The sequence below is a fragment of the Arvicanthis niloticus genome, chromosome 13 (genome assembly GCF_011762505.2).
Source record: "Arvicanthis niloticus isolate mArvNil1 chromosome 13, mArvNil1.pat.X, whole genome shotgun sequence".
Classification (NCBI taxonomy): domain Eukaryota; kingdom Metazoa; phylum Chordata; class Mammalia; order Rodentia; family Muridae; genus Arvicanthis; species Arvicanthis niloticus.
Window position 1 is genome coordinate 49,619,241 of NC_047670.1, and position 22,008 is coordinate 49,641,248.

At 49.4% G+C, this 22,008-nt stretch overlaps 1 long non-coding RNA gene across 11 annotated transcripts in view; it reads right to left on the bottom strand.

The window, feature by feature from the left end:
* The window catches only part of LOC143434100 (uncharacterized), an 88,813-nt gene extending 78,206 nt beyond the window's left edge, over window positions 1–10,607 (bottom strand). For 8 of the 11 annotated variants that reach the window (XR_013103339.1, XR_013103340.1, XR_013103337.1 and 5 more), the window contains exon 1: window positions 10,395–10,597. This is a non-coding gene — a long non-coding RNA (uncharacterized LOC143434100). Of the gene's footprint in view, window positions 1–10,394 lie in introns of all 11 variants that reach the window. The other 3 variants (XR_013103335.1, XR_013103333.1, XR_013103332.1) reach the window with 2 other exon arrangements.
* Between the last annotated feature and the right edge of the window lie 11,401 nt (window positions 10,608–22,008).

A 22,008-nucleotide genomic window follows, 5' to 3' on the forward strand; every position in this document is an offset into this window, starting at 1 on the left:
AAGAAGTGCTATCTTCCTTCCCAGCTCCTCAGTTGGCTTCAGGGCCACCAGGCAGGCAGACTCCAAGCCCTCCCCCAGGTCACCCAAAAGGCACAGTACCACCAAGACAGATAGGCCCATAGCTGCTATACAGCAAGGTGCTGTCCCAACTGGAGTGTGTACTGACAGAGAATGGGACCTAAGGGTAGGTGTGGCTGCTACCCTGTCTGGGAATTCAGAAAAGAAAATAAACTAGGGACGAGGGCAGAGATTAAGAAAGGGATGGCCCAAGTTTGAGGCCTAGGACTTGGCAGTCAGCACACGGACTGGTGTCTGCAGCTAAGGTTGGGGATGCGGGTCAATGGCCAGGCTTGGACAGTTCCCAGAGGTATGAGGAGCAAAGCAAACGGAAGCCCCCAGGCTCTATGACCTCACCCATCAGGGCTTCACCAGTACCCTACAGCTCTGAGCAGGTCAGGGTTGGTAGGATGCTGCCAGTTCCTGTGCTCAGAGTCCCTCCAAGCCTGGCCTCACCCTCATCCCTATCTGGGTACCCACTCATGCAGCAAGGGTATTTTCAGTTAGCAGGTTCCCCTGCCTGCTGCTGGCTCCTCCTACCCCCCCCACACACATACACACTAGCCTCTTCTTTCTGAATACAGCCCATGGTGCCCCTCATTGTCTACCCAGTGCTTCCTCCACAATATCTCTGTGCCTCTGCTTGGGCAAGTTCCTCCACCAAAAGCCCATACTCACTTCTCAGCACCCCAGAAACCCCAGCCTCCCCTATGACATGATCTTCAAGACAGGAGCCATGTGGGTACAAGGGCAGACAAACAGAGTTCACTTCTGCATAACAGAGCTTGTGAGAAAGCAACAGGCAAGTGGGCTGTGTCAGTGACCAGGCAGGGCAGCTACAGACTCAGTGGTCAGAATTTCAGGGCTATCTGCCTTTATTGAGTGCATCCTCCTGTAGGCAGATACCACTGGTGTGAGGGGCCCTTCGCAAGGGTCAGAGCTACTACAAAGGGGCCCATGTTCCCATTTTACTGATGAAGAACTCAAGGCTCTGCTAGAGGAAATCACAAGGCTACAGGCCCTTTCAATCAGGGACCTCAGCACTGCCCGGTCTCCCACCTATTTCTGCACTCATGGGTCTAGGAGCTCTGAAAAGCTGGCATGGGACCCAAGTACCACCTTGGGCCAGGACCTGCCCACAGAAATCAGGCCTCAAAGGTAGGGATTGCCCGGCCAACAGGACCATGCTGATACCCACTACACAGTGTGATCCAACCCAGGATGCTTGGCTGCACAATGAAACTTGGTCATGGCTCCTACAAGCTAGACACTTACAATTAAGCCAGTGTCTCTGACAGTCCATGACAGAGAGCCCCACAGGTTGAGAAGGAGGGTCCTGTTTTCTACACAGAGACCAGCTTGGGTGAGGTCTTGCCTCTTTATATCACCCATCTCCTGAGTAAGCCCTTCAGCTCCATTCAGAGTGGCTTCCTCACCAGAGTGAGCACAGCAGCCCCCTTCTCTGACTGGTAAGGAACACCTTCTAAGCACACCATGAAGAGAATTCTGGTTTCAGCATCTGATACATGGCTAAGCAGTGACAAGCCCAGGTCCCTGATTGAAAGTAGGCATCAAGACCCCTATGCTGGGGAATCAGGCAGAGAGACGAGCATGGATCTCCCAGCTCCAGGCACCCCACACAGGCACATAACCATGTGCACACAGGTATGTGTACACAGCCGCATGCGGAGCTTATGGAGACCAAGACTCCTACTGCAGGCTTGGCAAACAGAAATCGATGGCTGTGGGGTCGATACTTCACGGCTTTCAGAAAACATTAAAAACATGATTTGCTATGCACCTCAATTTAGCCCTTTACATTTTTTGTGCTTGTGAAAAATAGTTCATTGATCACTGCCCGGATACTGTAATTTTCTATTTATTGTAGCCCAACCTTGAAACCCCCATGGGGAGACAAGAGGCCTGCCGATGGAGTGGCTGGACCCACGCTCCTCATTCCTACCACACACTCATGTGCCTGCGTGGGCTGAGCCAGGCCAGTGCTTCAGTGTCAGGATCCTGTCTCTGGGTCTCATAGGAACTGCAAGCCATCAATAACCAACAAAGAGCTATGCAAACTGAGATCCTGAGGGTGTGGGCCCAGCTCACACCAGGCTTACATCCCTCCATTGCTATACAGTTTGGTTTGTAACATATTGAGGAAGGCCTAACTGGAGACCAGAGTTAGACAGAGAAACCCTTAAGGGTCATGCTCAGAATTGTCTGTCTGTCTGTCTGTCTGTCCTTCCTTCCAGCTGGTCTGTTTTTCTTTCTCTCTCTCTCTCTCTCTCTCTCTCTCTCTCTCTCTCTCTCTCTCTCTCTCTTTCTCCCTTCCTTCCTTCCCTCCTTTCTTTCTTTCTTTCTTTCTTTCTTTCTTTCTTTCTTTCTTTCTTTCTTTCTTTCTTTCTATATCATTCTGGACTGGAGCCAGAGTCAAGTCAAGATAAGAAGAAGGCGACCCATGAAGCTGCCTGAACTGGAGTCAGCTGGGCATGCAGGACACCCAAGCTGAGGTCTTAGTTATAACCCTTATTAACATCTTGGGTCTTTGTTAAAGCAGAAGATGGTACCTTAAAATTCACAGAAACAGCTGGTCCTTAAATCAAGCCAAGGCAGGCAGAGTCTGCAGTCAGAGGTCTGACACACACCAAACATGGTCCTCACCTATATTCTCATCTGTGTCACTGAGCCTTGGGTCATTATTAGTCATAACAGTTCTGGGCCCAAGGCCATTAGGCTTACTGGGGACTAACCAGGGTGGAACCAGATAGGATGACCTAGGAGACTGACCACACTGGAACTGAGAGCTGTCTGAGCTCCCACACACTTCATCTATAACCACCATGAGACATGCAGCTCCCACACAGACCAGATGCTGTCTGGAGGCCACAGGAACACCCAGGTAAGGTTCTGAGACAGTCATCTAGCCTGCCACTTTCTGGCCAGGTCACAAGGGATGGGTAACAGACAGAAGAGGACAGACCGTTAAGCATGCAGCCTTACAGAGTACCTGAGTTAGAGGTAAGAAGTGTAGCACAGGAGGTGATCATGACCTGAGTGCATATTGGTGGAAGGCGGGTGGATGGGTGGACATGAGATATAGAGCAAAGGGAAGACCTCTGAGTACAGAAGGGCAACGAACTAGATAGAACAGGTCATGGGAGGGAGGACTGATAGGGGAAGAAGGCATACAAGGTTGAATCTCCAGAGTCTGGAAGAACAGATATACAAACGAGTACAGAAGCTGAGGGCAGGTTTTCCAGGTTGCCCACTGGGGTCAGTACATGGCTAGTTATGAGGAGTGGATGAAGTCCTGAGTGAGTGTGTACTATTGACATAAGCATGGCCAAAGACCCCAATGCCTCAGAATCATGAAACTGGTAAATCCTTCCTGATTCATGTGCAGATGCTGACAGTGTGGAGGAAATGTTGTTTCTTTTTTTTTTTTTTTTTTTTGTTTCTTTTTTTGTTGTTGTTTTTTGAGATGGGGTTTTTCTGTGTAACCCTGGCTGTCCTGGAACTCACTCTGTAGACCAGGCTGGCCTTGAACTCAGAAATCCGCCTGCCTCTGCCTCCCAAGTGCTGGGATTAAAGGCGTGCGCCACAACCGCCCGGCTGTGTGGAGGAAATGTTGACCCCAGCTTTCTCCTCCCAGATGTATATAGCCTGAGACTGCTTCCCTACAGTGACCCCACTACAGAGATTACCTAAACCTCCCTCCTTTGTTCAGCTAAATATTATAATCTTACCTCCTCATTCAGCTGTATAGAGTAGATGTGCCTCCTTAATTTAGATGTATAAAATAAACACAGTGAGTTCTGGGTTACTGTTAGGAGTCTCAACCAGAGTGCATGGCCCACCTAACTTTTCTGGCCAGCATGTCTTTCCTTCTTAATCTTATTGCTCCAGTCAGGTTAATCCCTAACAGGTCATGGCAGAGTCTGAAGCAGTCCATCCATCCCTCTACATATCAACTACTAATCCATGTACCCATTCACCCATGCATCCATGTACCAGTCCACCTACATCCATCCCTTCAGCCACCCACTCATCCATGTACTTACCCACCATCCACCCAACCATCATCCATCCATCTATACACCAGTCCATCTGTCTATCTACTCACCACCCATCATACACGTATGCACACTGTACCCCCAATCATGCAGTAATCTATCATCTGTCCACCCACCCGCCCTCTTGCACATGTATCCACCAGCTTACCTACCCATTCATCCATCTGACATCTATCTACCCACATACCCACTCCTTCTTTAACTAATTCAGTCATCCATCAATCCTTAATTTAACTATCCATCACCCATTTATCCATCCATCCATCCATCCATCCACCTACTTCTCTATCCATTCATTTTCTTCCCTCCATCCTCTCACCTACCTACTGTCTGTCTTCTGTCTGCCTTCCTACCTATGTGACAACTACTAAGACATGCTGGAAGAGATGGACAGCCATCCAGTTGTGGAGACGGGGTAGTTGGGAGGTCCACTTAGGCCTGGAGTTGGGAATGGTGTCCACAGTGAGCTTGGGTGGAAACCTGATGTCCAGTTCAGTGTCCTCAACCTGCCTTGATGCCATTGCTCCTGCTCTTCAGCCCAGAAGTCAGTTCTGCTTATAGCCCAACTGCAACCTTGCTAATCTGTGCTTCAGGGCCAGGTATTGGAGTTCATAGGGGCAGGATCTGTGTGCAGATGTCACAGCAAGTGTGTAGCAGAGCTGTCTAGGACTCTCTGACCCTAGATAATGTGAAGAAGGCATGCTGGTCCAGATATGGCACCTTCAAGTGGGGAGAGGTTAAAAAAAAACACATCAGACGGTCCTGGAAGAGTTCCCAGCTGGGCTGAAGAAGGAACCCTGAATCCCAGCCCTCTTGGTAGGAGCGGGTTCCATACTAGGACCCAGGATGGCGCCCATGGCTGGTGTCTTGGCTTCATGGTGCTGACTTACTGACCTTGATAACGTAAGCAGCATGGCAACTTTTCTCAGCATTAGCTAAGCATATGTGGGAGGAGGGTCCTGCCACATCGCATTGGCAGATGAACTGATAGCTTAGAGGTGAAGAAGTCCAAATCATGACCTGGGGGATTGTAGACCCAGACGGTACCAAGAACCTGGCCACCTCGCTTCATTTCTGTTGCTGTGATGAACAGCTTAACCAAAGCCACTAAGGGGAGAAAAAGGTTCATCCAGCTTAAAATTTCAGGTTGTAACCCAGCACAACAACGGAGACAACAATGGCGGAACATGAACCAGTGTGTCACATTCACAGTGACACACAAGAGCAGAGATGAATAAATACATGTGTGCATGCTTTCTTGCACACTTGCTTGCTCTCAGCTTTTCCACTCACACAGTTCAGGATCCTCTGTCTTGGGAATGATGAGCCCATGATGGGCTGAGTCTCTCTACATCAGGTAACTTAAGACAATGCCCCACAGGCATGCCCACATGCTAACCCAATCTAGACAATCTCTTACTGAAACCCTCATCCCATGTGGCTCCAGGTTGTGTCAAGTTGATGACTAAACAGGCAACATGGCCAGAACCTGGCTTCATGCCCCTGACACAAAGATGCCACATTTAAGCTGGAGATGTCCGGATGGGTGAATGGACCTCCCCAACACTGGTTCCCCTAGACTGAGATGGCACCCAGGGATGCTCTGATTGGATCTCCTAGCTGTTAAGGGTTATCCCTTAGCATATCGGGAAAACATGAAATTCCTGCCTGTCATCACCAGTACTCTCTGTGAGCTTGGGCATGTGCACTTTCGAGCTCCGAGGAAGAAGTGCTCAGAGACTGGAAGGTGTATATCCAGCTGCAACTTGACGGCTCTACGCCCAGCTCCAAAGCCCAGGAAGTAGCTGCCTTGCCCTGAACTCAAGTTCTTTGTCAGCTGGTCAGTGTGTATGTGTATGCCATATATTGCCTAGTCAGGCATGCTCCACCTTTCTGGATGGACCTGAGAATGTGCTGCAGAGTAGAAGACTCACACCTGCCCTATTGTAGCATTCTCTGCCATGCCTGGCTGGCCCACTCCACAGCCTCCTCTCCATTCCATCCACAAACAATCACTGGAGCCTTTTCCACCAACTTCAAGGGAAGAGGCGGGCTCCATGGTGACAGCAGGAGCCACGGGGGCCAGCTGTACAGGCCAGAACATATGGCAGAGCAGAGGCAGGCCTTTGATGTGAGCTCTGCAGGCCCCACCTCACTGCACCAGCTACCCTGGCCCCTACAGCTACCACAGCAGGATGGGAGTAGCCCAGCAGGGGGATCTGGATCCAGCAGCTGACCTATGCCCACACCAATGCCCCCCACTATTAGACCAGATTGGGTGGGCACCACATGCTGTTCCTCATCCCACCCACCCACATCCTGCGGACCAGAGACCACAGCCCTGACACACAGCTGTGTGAAAGCCTGGTATTTTCGGCTCCCTGACAGAAAGGCACAAAACCCATTCTTAACCTTAGCAGAGCTGAAAAAAGCTTGCTTCAGAAGCTGAGACATGAAGACCTCTGAAATTCCACCAAGTCTAGCAGCACTCTAGGGAGACAGGGACTGCGGGCCAGGTGTGGCTTTCATGGGGTTGTCTCTAAGGGGATGAGAGAAGCCCTGGAGCCCAGGCATATGAGGTGCTGGGGAGAAGCTAACCACTCAGAGAGCCAGGGAAGCCCACAGCATGAGACCCACTTGCTGGAGAGGTTGCCTTGTCCACCTCACATCTAGAGATATCCCTAGGGTCACACTGCTGCCCACCCAGCACAAGTCCCCAGGGAAAACACACAGGCCCCAGCTTTGGCCACACTGGGTATATGCTGTGCCCAGCTGACCTCCACTGCTGTAACACAGGGCACATCCTACCTATTCCTGATACAACAGTATCAAGGCCCAGATCATGCCTCACAGTGGCATCAGGTGGCCCAGCACACTGCAAACTACCTGTCAACCAGCAGGGACAGCAAAGAATCAGTGCCAGGAGGGGACAAGGCAGAAGGGAAGCTGAATATGGTGTTACCTCTGGTCTCTGGGCCAGAGGAGCCCAAGGATGGAGAAAGGATTTTCATTGCACCCCAAACCAAGTCAGAGACCAGTCATGTTTCTGAGTGGGGCATCATCAGAAAGCACAAGAGAGACCATCTAGGTCCTTAGGGGGGTAGAAGCAGGCATAGTATAGCAGAGGGTATCGGGAACCGCCTTCACACATCCCCACCCCTGGAAGTATCCATCCAGTCCAGCACCCTGAGTGTCCAGTCTCTCCAGCTATGGATTCCTAGAGCCTGTGGTTAATTATTCCTAGATGCCTGCGGGAGGGGCTGGAGGGTGCTGGCAGCAGGGATCCAATTAGCCTCAATTACTCTCTTAATTGGGGACAATTAGCATCAACTGTAGGGTCAGGAGTTGTGGTACAACCACTATTTAATTCCCTGGATGGACAGAGTTCTGAGACCACCCTAGGATTGCTTCTGACTATCTCTAGGAATAGGTGGTTCCCTGTTCCGTCTGCTCCTTCACCCCTGTCAGTAATGGGGTGATTGTCAGGACCTTGTGGGAGCATGGTCAAGGCCTTGAAGGGGACATGAGAAAGCCTTCAAGGACATGGTCAGGGCTTTGAGAAAGACTGTTAGGGTCAGCTCCAGGATCCTACAGCCTTACTCCTTACCAGAAGGTTCCTGCTCTGTCTTCAAAGGCCTGTCTCCCTCTAGCTCTGCTCTGGGTTGTAGAGCCATTGGAGTTCTCAGCAAGAATGTCTTCTGCACAGATATCTGCTGATCCCCTGCAGCTCACTTCCTCCCTCATCTAGACTATAGAAGAGGATGAGGGTCTTACAGAGAGGATAATCCCAGCCTCAGAGCACTGGTAGAAAGGGACTCCCTGCCTGTCACTTCCTCACTCAGAGGTTGACTCAGCCCTGCCTACTGTTGGGACAGGCCCCCAGGCCTCAGCAGACTCCTGTCAGGTGAGGAAAGACAGGATAGATGCAGGGTTATTATCGAGGACCACTTTTGTGTGTGTGTGTGTGTGTGTGTGTGTCTGTCCAGCGATGTATAGGTCTAAGGTGTACAGGAAACAGCCAAGCCTGGCAAGAACCAGCAAGCAGCCTGACAGCAGTCAGTTAGCCCTCCAAGTGAAGCCTCTCTCCACCACCACCTCCAACCAGCCCAGTGCCAGCTCTAATACAAAGCAGGCAGCTGGGCCCTGGATAATGAAAGAACAGCCACAACACAAAGACAGAAAACAGCCAAGAAGAAACTCAAAAGGCAGAGGAAGTAAGGACACAGGAACACAGAGATAGGGAAGGCTATAGCATGCAGATCCAGATAGAGTAGGCATTTTGTGGGCGGACCTGAACTAAGAGTTAAACAGAACCAAGGCCTTCCATCTGCAAGGATGACTCTTCTAGCCAGAGTCTCAACAGCTAGTCTCTATGGTCCAGGATAGCACATGCCCCAAAGAAGGAAATGACTCTCCAAAGCATGCCATGCTGGAGCCAAGGGGCAACATGGATGCTGAACTCAGGATGCTGGCCCAATGCCCTCCCAAGAGCCAAGTGGCCCCTTTGCCCACTGTCCCTACCCAGCTTCCCATGCCCCCAGGAGCTGATTCCCTGTGCAAATGTATTCAGATCACATGATGTGCAAATGCATTTGGATCACATGATGCTTTAGGAACATCTATTTATATAAATGTAGACTCCATTTCAAAAGAATTATTCAAAATCAGAGCCATTTGGATGAATGGATGTAGAGCCAATTGTTTCTTAAGTATTCATGTCAAAAATGCCCCAAATGCCCCGTTTCTAAGTGGATTCCTAACACTGTAATTACCAAGATAGGCGTGTCCTGTGGGGACACTGTAGAACGGGGACATGGTTTTTGGAAACAGTATCCCAAGGAACAGGGCTCAGCCCTGCCAAGGACCATTGGGTGGCTGGTCTCAGAATCGAGATCAGGTGTTGGGGACAGGGACAGTGGGATACGAGCAGAAAAACTACCAGACTTGACAGCTACAAGTGGCAACTTGCCTCTCCTCAGAGACCTTGCCAGAGGTGAGGTGGGACAAGGAACTCTATCGACTCTGTGCCTCGGCTTCCACATCTGGAGTTTAACTGTGGTTACAGATGAGGGAGAAATGCAGATGAATAAAATCTGGAAAGCAGCTGGCACTCCCTCAATCTCAGGGACTTGGTGCTGTTACTGACCCTGCCATGCAAAAAATTCAGATCCTCAGAATCAGGGTTAGGTAGGTATTGGTTCTCACCCCACTACTATCCTTCAAGTCTACTCTGACACTGGCCTTTGCTAGTCAGATGTCTCCTTTTCACAGCATGGACCTCCAGCCATGTCCCAGGGCCTTTGCATGTGCTGTGCAAACCCTAACCCTGTTCTTCACCCCGTGGAAGCCCCTGGGGTCCTCAGATAGAGTGATGCAATGCTACATAAAACTTTCCATCTCTCCTTGAGGGCTCACTGCCCTCCTGGCATCACCTGATCATCTTCAGTCTGAGCCAGTGAGCTTGCTTTTATATCCCTTCTCTCTAAGACCATGACTTCAGGAGGCAGAGTGAGGAGCACCTGGGACACAGTCTGCACAGCAAGGAACCAGCCAAAGCTTGGTACAAGGTGAATTAGCTATGGAAATCCCACACAACCAACCTTCCTGACTGGCAAAAAGAGGCCACGGTTGAGTGTGCTGCTGCCCAGCTGATGTTAGGTGTGGAAAGCAGAGTTGGATCTCCGAGGTGTGAATCTGAGGACAGAGGGGGAGAGTGCTACTCCCTGGCAATGGACCATGGCTGTTTCCCTTAGAAGTGCTCTCTGTAGAGGTGAGAGGGGCTGAAGCTTCCCTACCACTTCGTTTCTGTTTTGAAAAAAAAAAAAAAAAAAAGCTCTATTATAAAGGCAGAAATCCACATAGAAGCTTTCTAAAGGGCTCATCCAAAACAACACACACAAGAGGCAGCACAGGGCATGCTCCGAGAGGATGCTGAGAGCAGAGGCTGAGGGAGCAGACAGGCCTGTCTGGGCATAGTGGGGACAGACAGGGGCTGGAGAAAGTGCAGGGGACCTGGTCCAGGGTGGGACTCTCCCCCAGGGACCTGCTGGCCTGCCCTAGACAACAAACATCTCTTGCTGTTTTTCTTGGGTTCCCTCTACATCTTGAAACACTAGGACGTGAGAAAGCAGCCTTCCTTGTGCCCATGACTAACGTTCTGAGCTACCGAGTGTCTCCAGACCTCCTCCGGTTGAGCTCCCCCCCACCCATATCTGGGCACCAACCCCATGCCTTCTCTGCCCTTCTTCACCTGGCACATACCTGCTCCCCATACTTGAATTCAGCTGGTGTCTCCTCTGAAGCCACCCAGGGCCTCTGCTCACTGGCCATAAAAGAACCAGGACCAGATGTCTGCCAAGTCACTCCTTATAGATGCCACAGCAACGAAAACAACAACAACCCTATGTTCAGCAGTGAGTCAGGAAGAGGCTCCTCCGGGAATGCTACACAAAGGAAAAGATGAAGGCATGAAAAAGAGATAAAGGCCTGTGGGTATGCTATGGGCTCAAGGGAAGTGGACATAAGGCAGAGCCTAGACTTTAAGACCCCCTTGAATTTCCACAGCAGCCCCACTGGCTCAGTTTGGCAGGCCACCTTGCATCTTCTCCTGAGCAGTGTAACAAAGGCACTAAGGACTTTTCTAGAAGAGCCACATAGGGTAAAGTTGAGACAGACCCAGTTGGGATGTCAGACAAGAGCTGGGCCCTCTTCTAGTGCTATGGAAGCTGGGGTGTGTGTGTGTGTGTGTAAACACATGTCCTTAGCCTGTCTGAGCAGCTTGGGGAAAGGGCTAGGGGTGTGAGATTTAATAGCGGAACACTTGCTTAGAATGCCTGAAGCCATGGGTTTGATCCCCAGGACCACGAATCAACAACAATAATGTAGTGTGTGTGTGTGTGTGTGTGTGTGTGTGTGTGTGTGTGTGTGTGTGTGTAAGAGAGAGAGAGAGAGAGAGAGAGAGAGAGAGAGAGAGAGAGAGAGAGATATCTGGTGAATGCTCTAAAGTTCTTAAACTCTTAAAGACTTAGTGGACTCAAGGAATTCAAAAGTTAAATATCTCAGTGAGACTGGATTCCATCCCAACCTGACAAAGAATGTACTAGAACAATCAGAAGATTTGAGCTGTATCTCTGAAGGACTGACTAGAGTCAGATTCCCGTTGGGAGCCTCTGTGGAGTGTTCTGCCAATTACCACCAGCACTGAAGTCCTGCAGGAGAGGAAGTCTTTGGATGGAAGTCTAGCCAGAGGGGCCAGTCAGCTAGTATTTGAGAGTTTTTCAAAGTACAAACCTCCAGTAATAAAAAAAAAAATTATCAGATTTCAGAAAAGACTAACAAACTGAAGGAAAACCAACCCCCAATAAATCAATAATGGGTTGAACTTGCCAAACATCAGCTTTTTATAATTCAGCAGTTTACAAGAGACATATAAAGGCAGAGACACACCTTAACATCTTAAAATGAAAGAACAGAGAGCGTTAATCAGAAGAGACCTGGTATAATCCCATTAGCAGCAGGCAAGAGGGGCTTTGGAACAATGGCACCATGTGGGGCAGGGAAGGACCATCCTTAACAATGCTCAACTTGTAAACAACCTATAAAAGCATTATAAAATACATAAAGCACACATTCACAGAGCTGCAGGGAGAGATTTTTTAAACCCACTCTCCATCTGTGTCAGGCCAAGCAGGCCAAACAAGGGCAGAGTTGCAGAGATAGGAACCAAAAGGGAAAGGAGTTAATGCATACCAATGCTTTCCATGAAGCGATTAAGGAATATATGTTTCTCCCAAGTACAAAGAGAACATTTACAGAAATGGAAAGTTCTAGGCCATAAGGCAAGTCTTACAGTTTCAAAGAATCCTTATCACAGCTAAGAAATTCTCTGAACAAAGTGAAGTTTTTCGTTTGTGACGAAGAAAAGAATAAATTAAAAATTCCCCTGCAATTAGAAATTTCACAATTTTCTTCTTAATTAAAATAGATCAGAGAAAATCATGATAGATAATTACATTTTAACACTGAGAAATAATAAAAATACTGTATATTTTCACAACTTGAAAGATGTAACGAAAGGGGGCTTTTGGAGGGAAGGTTATGAACACAATTATTTTCTAGACAATAGCAAGGCTTGAGTCAGGTGTGGTGAAGCATTCCTGTCAGCCCAGTGCCTGAGAGGGGTAGGCAGGAGGATGAGGAGTTCAAGGTCATCCTCAGCTACATACTGAGTCTGATGATGGGCTGGGATACATGACACTCTGTCTCAAATCCTTTCCCCACCAAAAAGAAAAGAAGTCCATGTGCTAAGCAGCCAACTTCAAAAATCAGAGGCTAAATCTAAAGAACACACCCAAAGACAGATAGAGAAGAGACTCAGTTGTAAGAACCAACAACAACAACAAAAACAACAACAAAAAAAATCAAGCATGATATGAAGCAAAAGACCAAGATGATTCCTTAAAAATACAGAAAAGACAAAGTGTGGGAAAAGCAGACCAGAAAGATGTAAGTGGATATGTAAGCAGGATCCCCAGTGAGGGGCTAAAGGGAGAGAGTCCCAGAAAGAACAGACCCCTTACATGCTGTGATTAAAAACTAGACACAATGGGCTTGCCTAAGAGATACACCTTGTCAAAACCAGCTCAACAAGAAAAATAGTAGCTAGAGAGATGGTTCTGTCAGTTAAGTGACCTGCTGTACACTCAGGAAGATTTGAGTTCAGATCTCCAACACTACATTAAAACAAAACCAGACAAACAAAAATGTCAGGCACAATATTGTGCATGTGTGACCAGTACTGGCAGGAGTGGAGGGAGGAGACCTGGGATCCCCTGACCAGCTGGCTTACCTAGCCAAACTGATGCACTCCATGTCCAGTGAGAAACTGCCTTTACAAAAGTAAAGTGGTACTGGAGAGATGGCTCAGAGGTTAAGACCACTAACTGTTCTTGCAGAGGACCTGAGTTCGATTCCCAGCACCTACACAGTGGCTCTACACAGCCATCTGTAACTCCAGTATCTGGAGATCTAATATCCTCTTCTGGTCTCAGCTGGCGTTGCTCTCACATGGCACATAGACATACCACAGATTATTACAAAGTTGTAATAATCAAATCGCCATGGCAATGTAAGAGCAAACACAGAGAGCTATGGCAAAGAACAGAAACCTCAGACCTAAACCTACACACGTATCACAAACTGGCCTTTGACAAAGATGCCATGGACACTGAGTGGAGATGTGTAGTCTCTGTTGGAGAATATCACTGCCCACATCCTGAAGAATAAAATGAGACCCCAAATTCTCGTCTCTTTCTCTTGTTCTCTCTCATGCATCTGTGTCTCTCTCTATGTGTGTGCATGTGTGTCTGCATGTTTCATTGTCTCTCTGTCTCCCCATCTATCTTTGTCTCTCAGTCTCTGCATCTCACTCTGTCTTTCTCTCTCTGTCTCCCCACCTCTATCTCTGTCTCTATGTCTTTGTCTCTTTCTGTCTTAAACTCTGTGTTTCTGTGTCTTTCAGTCTCTCTCTGTCTCTTTCGCCCTGTCTCTGTGCCTGCCTCTCTCTCTCTCTCTCTCTCTCTCTCTCTCTCTCTCTCTCTCTCTCTCTGTATAAAGACATGACACAGGTAAAAGGGGGACTAGCTGGGAAGAAGAGGCCCCATCAGCAGTGAGAGGAAAAGAGAAGATGACAAGGGAAAATGAACAGAAGACATTATATACATGTATGAAATTTTCACAAAATAAAAATCAATTCAAAATGGCCTATAGACTTAATAGCACAACTTAAAATTATGAAACTACATAAAGAAAATATAAGAGAGAGAGAGAAAGAGAGACAGAGAGACAGAGAGACAGAGAGACAGAGAGAGATAGAGAGCCAGAGAGTCTCTGTCCTCCGAATACTTGGGAAATGGTATGGTAACAGGAAGTTCTAGACTTGAAGGCCAGCCTCAACTACATTCAAGTTCTAGGACAGCCTGGGCTACATGGGTCCCAGTCTCAAAAACAAACAAAAACACAGGAGGGTTGGATAATGATCCAGGACAGTGGTACAAGCAGAGATAAGGCACAGATGGCAGAAGCAAACATCTTCGCCAGTTAAGACGTCATGACCACGGCAACTCTTCACCGTGAGGAGCATGGAGAGGAGCACGGTGGCCCACAGGCAGATGCAGTACTGAAGAAGTTGAAAGCTGTATATCAGGATCTATAAGCACTAAGAAGAGAGAGAGTCACTGGGCCTGGCTTGGGCTTCTGAAACTTCAAAGCCCACCCCCAGTGACACACTGCCTCCAACAAGGCCACACCTACTCCAACAAGGCCACACCTACTCCGACAAGGCCACACCTACTCCGACAAGGCCACAGCTCCCAATCCTTCGAAGCAGTACTACTCTCTGATAATTAGGCATTCAAATATATTAGCCTATGAGGGCCATTCTTGCTCAAACCACCACAGCAGACAAAGAAGAAAAGCTTCTACCTAGCAGACGAAATAGCAAAGGAAAGGACAGTGAGGTAGGAGAGAGCACCTATCATCTAGTCACTCAGGTGAAATGATCCCAACAGACATTGCTCAAAAGAAGAAAAGCACGAACAGCCAACAGCACCTGGAAAAGTGTTCAGTGTCAATCAGCAAAATGTAAGCCCATGCTGGTGGTGTGGCTCAGTAACTGAGCTACCACGTAGCATGTGTCAGCCCTTGGGCTTCATCCTCAGCACTGGACAAGGTGTGTGTGTGTGTGCGTGTGTGTATGACAGCCAGGTCAGAATGGCTGCTACAGAAAAGACAAAAGCAAATGCTGGCAAGCATACAACGAAAGGGAACCCGCCTGTGTAGAGTGGAAATTAAATCAGTGCAGATATAATGGAAAAGGCAGATTCACTCAAAATACTTTAAATGAAACTGCCATACGTTCAGTAAAGCTGCTACTGGGTATGGAGCGAATGAAACAGCTCTCCAGATACCCCATGTCTGTTCTAACTCCATGTCTGTCCTAGAGTAATTCCCCCTGACCCCAGCCAAAATCAAACTGCATGTCCATCCACCACGTTATGAAGAAACCCTACTATGTATACACAGTGCAATACTGTCAGCTTCCAGAGGGAAGGAGACCCCATCCATGGCTGTGCAGATGTATGATGGGCATCATGTTCAGCAAGATAAGCCAGGAACAAAAAAGGTACACAAGTGCACTGACTCCCTTGTGTGTGGACTCTGGAGCCACTGACCTGGCAGAAGCAGAGCAGACCAGTGGCCACCAGGGACTGAGGAGATGGGGTGCATCTCCCAAGGGGAGGGATGTTTTGAATGGGTAGGGGAAACAGATACCAGAGTTCAGTTGAAAGTTGGTGTTCGTGGATTGTTCATTCTCACTGCCAACTTGGCTAGGTGAGGATCGCCATGGAAACACATCTCTGGATGATATCTGGTGTTTCCAGAAAGGTTTACCTAAGAAGGGAAGACAGAAACAAAAGTAGCCCTGGATATGGGGAGTGCATTTCAAAGACTGGGGTTCCAGACTGGACAAAAAGAAAGCAGTCTCAGCACCAGCATGCATCTCTCTCTCTCTGCTTCTGACCATGGACATGATGACCTTCTCACAGTGACGGTCTGAACCCTGGAATAGGGGCCAGATAAACCCTTCCACCCTGAAGTTGCCTCTGTCAGGATTTTGCTACAAGAGAACAATTGGTAAAGAGTACACTGTGAAGACCTCCTCATAAAAGCCACAATCAGACGAGGGGAGGTCCGGGAATTAATGATCACAATTCAACTATTCCATCACACATGCCCATCATTGTCACAATGTAACTACAAACACTGAACTCCGCCTTTGACAGAGAAGAGTAAGAGACCTTGGGGGAGAGCCGAGGGGAGCAGCTGGGAGATACCTCCTCACAGGAGGAGCCTTATGGGTGGAGAGAGAGAGATGTGGGGGCAGAAGATTAAGTCTTTCAAAGAAACAAAGGTGGAAGGCTCTTGGGCCCTGGATGTAAGGCAGTATCCCAGATCATCCATGGACCCCAAAGCAGGGCAAAAGGAAGGTAGTTCTCCCAGCCTGTGTCAACTCATGGAGATGTGTACTGAGATAGGGCCTGCTATGTGTGTACAGACATCTCTCAGCCATTAAGGCGTAAAAACCCAACAACCGGATTGTAAAGATGGGCAAAAGGCATGAACAGACTTTCCACAGCAAAGGAAACACAAATATAAACACATGAAAATTCTAGCCTCGTTAGTAATCAGAGAAATGCAAATTAAGACTACAATTAGATACTATTTTACACCCAGCAGATTGGCAAAAATTAAGGCGTCTGACAATATGGAATATTGGAGGAGTGGGAGCCGGTCAGAAGGATGAGCTCATGCACTGGGAGGGGCTGGGATGGGTGGGGGAGACTCTGACCACCTTGGAAACATCCAGCTACCCACACTGTCAAGACCCATATCACAGGAGAGGATGTATCTACCAAGGCCCTGACCCCTGACCCCTGACCCCTGACCCCTGACCCCTGACCCCACCAGGAGCCAGCCAAGGAGCCCATGGCAGTGCTGTTCACAGCAGCAAAACTCATGTCCAAATTAGGAAACACTCACACTATGTAATGCCAAGCCTGGAGAGAATCCGAAGCTAGCTGCGTGCAGCACATGGCTGCAGCCTAGAAACAAAGCTGGATCTGAAGAAGCCAGTCTCAGAAGATGCAAATATTGTGGCATGAAGCAACACTAAACAATATATTGTTTTGCAGTAAACACATTTTACCAACATTGTCTGCGTAAAGTGACACAAAACCACTTGAAACCGCACAAAAGCAAGAGGGTGGGTGATAAACATGAAATTGATGGAACAGAAAGCAGGGTGGGGCTGGCAGCTCACAGCTGTGGGTGCCAGGCACTCTAGCTCTTGGGTCAGGATATGGTTAATGGAAGGTTCCAGAACATCCTTACGTATCATATCTTAAATCAATATCATGCACAGCCTTACAAAGTTCTCAAATAGAATACAGAAGCAAGCAATCATGAGCTGCCAGTGCCTAGCTGGGCAGGGTTTATGTATGCTACCCCATGGCCATCACAGTGACCTTTGGACTGAATGTGACAATTGTGATTCCAAAATTCAAGGGTCCTAGTTTGCTTCCTGCTGCTATGATAATACCATAACCAAAAGCAAGAGAGAAGAGAGTTTATGTTATCTTAAAGTATATACCCCATTATGAAGGGAAGTCATGCCAAGAACTCAAGGCTGGAACCTGAAGGCAGGAGCTGATGCAGAGGCCATGAAGAGGTGCTGCTTACTGACTTGGTCCCATGACTTACTCAACCAGCTTTCTTATAGCACCCAGGACTACCTGGGAACAGTGAAGACCACACCTCGAGCCCAGGCATTGGAGAACAGAGGCTCCTAGCTTGCCCATCTGCTGAGGATGGGAATGACGAGAGAGAACACGGTCGTGGCTATCCTGGCTGGAGGATGCCACCATCTCTCTCGGCTCTGTCACAATCTGGGGCATGGTGATCTGCATTCCATGCCTTATCTAGGATCACTGTAGTAGCATCATTAGCTACTACAACGCCATGGGCATAAGTGGCTTCCCAGAATCCTTGCCTTTTCCTAACCAAGCTACAGCAAAAATGGCCTCCCTGACTCACACTTAGGACTTTCCTAAGGACTGGAGAGCAGCCTCTGCCTGCTGCCAGGACCTGGAACATGGCTGTGCATAGCAGCTGTAACACTGTGGTTGTAGATTTCAGGGTAGAGGAGGGAATGGCAAGGGGGAGAAGTGGACATGGGGCTTAAGCTGTCCCCCCTGATTGCCTCAGACTGAAGCTGAGAATGAAAGCTTGATGAAAGAGCTGTACCAAGTTTATTCCACCCCTACCCCCACCCCCACCTCCACGGTTCGTCACTTGTGTGCAGATTCCTGGTGTTGCATTTAGACTCTCTTGGCAGACAGAGCTGGGGCCTCCAGGCTCCAGCCAGAGAGACAGCAGGGCAGAAATCTGGCTGCTGCTGAGGCCTTTTAATGAGACCGATCCATATTTGTACGAGGCAGGCAGGGCTTCTGCGGCTGAGCTCTGCTCTGCTGGGTTTCCAGGCACTGGAAGCAGCAGTCGGCTTCCCCAGAGCCTTGTGGGCTGGGATTCCAGGCAGGAGCCCCACCCCAGCCTCCTGCACTGCCTCACTGTACAGCCTGGAGCAGCCACCTAGTCCATAACCTGGCTGCCCCTACACATAGAAACACCTCCAGAGCCAGGCAGTGGTGGCTCACACCTTTAATCCCAGCACTTGGGAGGCAGAGGCAGGCAGACTTCTGAGTTCGAGGCCAGCATGGTCTACAGAGTATGCCAGGACAGCCAGGGCTACACAGAGAAACCCTGTCTCAAAAAAAAAGAAAGAGAGAGAGAGAGAGAGAGAGAGAGAGAGAGAGAGAGAGAGAGAGAGAGAAGAAGAAGAAGAAGAAGAAGAAGAAGAAGAAGAAGAAGAAGAAGAAGAAGAAGAAGAAGAAGAAGAAGAAGAAGAAGAAGAGGGAGGAGGAGGAGGTGGAGGAGGAGGGAAGGGAAGGGAAGGGAAGGGAAGGGAAGGGAAGGGAAGGGAAGGGAAGGGAAGGGAAGGGAAGGGAAGGGAAGGGAAGGGAAGGGAAGGGAAGGGAAGGGAAGGGAAGGGAAGGGAAGGGAAGGGAAGGGAAGGGAAGGGAAGGGAAGGGAAGGGAAGGGAAGGGAAGAGAAACACCTCCAGAAGGCTCCAACCCTTCTGTGCACAGCCAGCTGGGGGTAGGGACATATTGTTTCAGCTCTGGTTTTTCCCTGGGCTGCCCCTTTTCTGGCTCCTCCCATCTTGCCTTCTAGAACTTCCTAACTTTATAAAAAATGTAAAAGTCTATGGAGAAAGTGTGGGTATCGGCAAGACATGGACTCAAACGAAAAAATGTAAAAGTCTATGGAGAAAGTGTGGGTATCGGCAAGACATGGACTCAAACGCCGGCTCTGCCTCTAGACAGTTGCAGAAGCAGCCAAGTCCCAGACTATCAAGCTTCAGTGTCACAGACCCGTGCCATTCAAACACGAGGAGGGGCAAGGGAGCAGAGTCTGGCACTCACAGCAGTACTGAAACTGTGCCCCAAGCCTTCCATTATCCAGCCCCGTCCCATGAGTCCCATGAGAAGCTCTGAGGCCAAACCGGCCCTCAAGGCCCTGGGCACATCCTCCAGGCTCAGCCCTGTACCCACTCTGGGGAGCTTGGGGTAGGGGTGGGGCAGCCCCAAGCAAAGCTGAGAACTGTTTGTGTGAGGGGCCAGAGAGATCCTGCAGAGAGGCCCCCAATGGCTACAGGATGATGAAACACGCTGGGGAATCTTGTTGCAACCTTGGAAAGCCTTTGAATAAGATATGAGCAGCTCAGAGACAGAGGGCTTATTTTTTTCTGCTCACCCAGGGCATCGTACAGTGCTTAGTATAGAGAACCTTCTACTATCGAAAGATCACTATCATCAATAACCTTCATCACTACCATCACAGTCACCACCACCAATAAAAACCACCACCCCAAACATCAATACCATCACCACCATCACCATCAACCTTCCCCACCATCGTCACCAACCATTATCACCAACCATTATCACCATCATCACCACCACCACCATCACTTCCATTCCGACAGTCACCTCCATCCCCACGGTCACCATTTATGCATTACCACCCCCACTAGAAACACCGCCTGCAGTTCCACGGTTTTCCTACCAGCACCAGTAGGAGTCTGCATGCTTCACTTGTAGCCCGAGGCCTCTGTGGTGCTCTATTTCATAGCTGAGGGTTGTGAAATGAAGAGGGGTTAAGCAGCGCACTCGGGGTCACCGGCTTAGCTGGAGTTACATCACAGTCCTGTGATTCAGGACAGTCCTCATTTATTGGGCAAACATCAACAGTTGCCTGGATTCCCCAGGATCTCTGAGTAAGAGTACCATGTTCCCACCTCTGAGCCATCCTGAGTCCTGAAATCCTCATACTGGGTCGGCCTCTGGTACTGGTAGGAAAGCAAGGTGCTAGGCCTGCCTCTGTGACCCTTGCAGTTGCTCTGAGATACAGGTACTGACAAGAAAAGTCATTTGCATCAATTTGCATACAGCTGCTGGAAAAAAAAGGCAGACTCCCCACCACTTCAAAAGTGCATTGTTTCAGCCTTGAAAAGGGCCTTCCTACACACACACACACACACACACACACACACACACACACACACACACACACCCATCCCCCAACCTCCCTCATGCAGAGTACCCTGACTGGGGCTGTCTCCAATTCCCTGTGCCACCTCTTTGAAGAAAGGAGTTCCCACTCCCGGCTCAGCCCCAACCACTGGGTTCACCTTGAACCGCAGCAATCTCAGTCTGGGCCACAGCTTTCCACCTGATGCAGTCTTTGCCTAAGGTCAAGGGGAGAGAATCAACGTAGGGTGGGCAAAGCTCTCCACCAGTCTGGACCTACCTGACAGCTAGCCCTGGAGTGCATCCTGCCAGCTCAGGCAGCCTCTGGGAGCCCTTTCATCTCTGGGTTGCCTTCCTCTCTGCAGGCTCTCAATCTACCTACCCCTTCCCATTTACCCATCCCATGTCTCTAGTCAGGATGGAGGCAGCTCCTACACAGTTGCAAGGTGTTAGCCCATCACACAAGAGGAGGCTGGAAAGGCTAGTCCTCAGGGTAGGGGTTTCAGAGGTTCTCTGCAGGGTGGGACCCCAGAGGAGGCTGATCTGAAGAGTTCCGGGGATGGCTTAAGGCTGGAGGTCTAGCCCTCAGGACTCCACTTCCCTGTCCTATACACCCTTTCCACTTTTTCAGTGACTTGATCATTTCCTGAGGAACCAGTGATCTCCTAGAAAAACCTTCTGTCCTCCTGGCTGGCCCTGCTTATGCGCACCTAAATCCTGCCCCGTGGGGGAAAGAAGTCCATTACACATGCACACGCAAGTCTACAAACACACATGTCCACATACAACACCCATATTCCCATACACATATACCTAAACACATTTGGCTGCAGCATGCTTACAAGCGCATGTGACTGGTCATGGAAACACACATAGGTACACATGATACATATGTGGGTGCACACACAGGTCCCCATACCAGTCACAAGCCCACTTGGTGATACCAGCCACCAAGCCCACTGCTGTCATCCTAAGCACAGCCTGCACCTGTTCTCCAGGGGTGCCGCTAAGCGTGCATTGTCTCAGAACCAGCCTCTACCTTTCTAGCCCCAGGGTCCACCCTGTGAGTCAGCTACTGTGGGGACAGAAAAGGGTGGCAGTGACGCTCACCAACGCTGGCTCTGTCAGGAGTGGCAGAACTCGAGCTTTGGGAAGGCGATATGAGCTTACCTTAACCTTCCCACCCTGGAGGTCTTTGTGAATTGATTAGGCCATATTGACTCATCCTCCATCCTTCTGATCGTGAGGCAAACATCTGTTTAGTCACTGTGTAGTGGCTTCTGGTAGGCATCAAGGACACATCTCATCCTGCCCATATAGCACAGAACACAGGAGGTGGGAACAAAGCTTCCCAGCCAACCTCATTGATGTCAGGGTTGAAGCTGGCAGGCTTCCACATCAGTACCACTCCTTCCCTCACTGACCATTCAGGAGCCCACGAGCCAGGCAACAAGCGTAGGCAAGAGCTGGCTGCCCTGTGTGATGGCTGTAGGCTCAGCATGGCGGGCATGGAGTCTGTTAACACCCCAGCTTCAGGAGCAACTCTGCCAGGCCCCCCCCCTTGCCAGTATTGCCAGACCCTCTCAGGCTGGGCTCATCAGCCAGACATGGCAATATTGAATAGGAACTCTGGGGTGACGTGGGTGGGACAGAGCACAGATGTGAGT